This window comes from Penaeus monodon, chromosome 36 (assembly GCF_015228065.2).
Source record: "Penaeus monodon isolate SGIC_2016 chromosome 36, NSTDA_Pmon_1, whole genome shotgun sequence".
Taxonomy (NCBI): domain Eukaryota; kingdom Metazoa; phylum Arthropoda; class Malacostraca; order Decapoda; family Penaeidae; genus Penaeus; species Penaeus monodon.
The window spans coordinates 31,687,726-31,690,225 of NC_051421.1; positions in this window are offsets into that span (position 1 = coordinate 31,687,726).

The following is a 2,500-nucleotide window of genomic DNA, read 5'->3' on the forward strand; positions in this document are numbered from 1 at the left end:
TATTAAAGGGTTAGTTTATGCCAGGTAAATTTTAAATTGATCTGGGAGACAAAAACGAAACCCCGGGGTTCCTTTAAAGGAAACCCCATTAAAATTGGGCGTGGAACGTAGGAAAATGGAGTTTGGTAAAATTCTTTTACTGTTCTTAGTTAAATAATAGTCCAACATGTAAAATTTTAAAAGGGAAGAGATACCAATTGGAAAAGTTGAAAGGCACTTAGGGTTCCCTTCTCTTTTCTTTTCTCCTGACCCCTCTCATGTACTTAAATTGTGTTTTCATGTTGTGGGTTTGGGGGCTTTGGTAGGGTCCCCACATGTTTTTCCACGGAAAAAAAGTGGCGGTGTCCTTAAGTAACTTTTCCCAAGTTAAAATCGGGGGGGAAAATTCACACTTGAACTTGGTGCTTGGCAACCTGGAAAGGTAGGCAATCAAAAGGTGAAGTTTTTGGGTCCCATAATGATCGCATTTTAAAAAGTAGAATACAAGCAAAACCTCAAACATTAGTATTATACAATGCTACGCACCAACCAACATTGCAATTTGATGAAGAAATGGAAAATTTTTATAACCTTCCAAGATACTTTTAGACACAATCCCTAACAGAGATGTAAAAGTAATCATGGGGAGACCTCAACGCCAAAGTAGGAAAAAATATCTAAAAAAGGGGCCCACCTGTGGAAAATTTGGCCTTGGAGATATAAATGAAAGAGTAAGATTTATTGAATTCTGTAGTAAAAATAATCTAGTTTAGCCAATACATTGTTCCAACACCACCCAAAAACACTTGTACACGTGTTTTCACCAACAAAAGAACACGCAACCAAATTGACTACATTGTGCTGAACCAAAATTTTGAAAAGTTGCATAAAAAATGCCAAGACAAGACCTGGTGTCCGATTGCAAACAGTGACCACCAACTACTACTACGACTTTAAAATAAGACTCAAAAAGATGGAGCGTCCAAAACCACCTCTAAACTTTGACTACAAACTCTTGATAACAATACAGAATTACAGTGTCAAACAATTTGAAATACCAATTGTAAGTGGGTAAAACACCAAATGAGTTGTGGGAAGAAGGGAAAAGAACTCTTGCGAAACGCTGCTTAAGAAACTATTGCCAAAAAGAAAAAAAATTTCCCCCGGATATCTGAAAAAACACTAAGTGAAATTGAAACAAAGATGCCTAAAATCCAAAGGGTATCAATAATCCGTTTTAAAAAGTAATTTACAAAAACAAAAAACAAAAATTCAAAGATTATTGCGACAAGATAAGGAAAAATTTAAATGAACATTGCCAGAGAAATTGAAAACTGTTCTCTCAATAAAACAACTAAAGAACTCTACCCAAGGAGTACGACAAATCACACGAAAAATTTTAAAACCCACAATGGACATATCAAAACTGAAGATGGGACTTGTTTTATTGATTGAAAAGAAGTCAAAGATAGTGAATCAATATTGTTCCAACCATACAAAAGAATAAGATCTAAAAAAACATTAATTAGACTCCAAAGACAGCGAAGAAGAACCACCGCCACTGCTAGACGAAGTTATAAAAGCCATAAAAGAAGTAAGAATAACAAGAGCCCGGAAAAGATGAAATAACAGCAGAACTAATCAAGAAAGCTGGCGAAAGTGTTGAATACTCTACAAAACTTTTGTACAAAATATGGAATAAAGAAGTGGCCGAAGACTGGGTAAAAACAGTCTTTAAATCCCATACCTAGAAAAGGTGATGCACTCCAATGCACAATAACAGGCAAATTTCATTAATAAGTCACAGCAACAAATTTTGTTGAAAATTTTTGCTGAAAGAATGAAGTTGAAGTTAAGAGAAGAAATTGCAGATGAACAAGCAGGTTTTTCGCCTTTGGAAAGGTACCAGAAACCAGATTCTAAATCTAAAATTTATCAAAGAGAAAAAACAAGAACCATCAAAAGACCTATACCTGTGTTTCATCGATTATTGAAAGCTTTTGATACTGTTGATCACGATATCCTCTGGAAATACAAAAAACGATATGAAGTTTCCAAACACATCATCCAACTAATAAAAGCCATGTATGGACCAACACAAGCAACTGTAAGAACCACTTATGGGTTAACAGAATGGTTCGAAGTCAAACAGGAGTGCGACAGGGTTTTCATTCTTCTTCTGCACCTCTTTAACATATATTCTGAAACAAATTTTGAGAGGTGCTCTAGAAATTTGAAGGAATGTAGATGTTGGAGGATACAAAATATCAATCTAGGTATGCCGATGATATAGTTTTGATTGCCAGCAGTATCACTGAACTACAACTACTATAAAGGGTTGAAAGCAAGCGAAAAGGCTGGCTTGTTCTTAATGCCAAAAAACTAAGATCAATGAAGATTCAAAGATAACCGGCAATGAACAATGATGAACATGTTACAATCAATGGAATGATTGTGGAAAATGTGAAAGAGTTCACTTATCTTGGAGCTGTTTTAACTAATACATATGATGATTCACCGG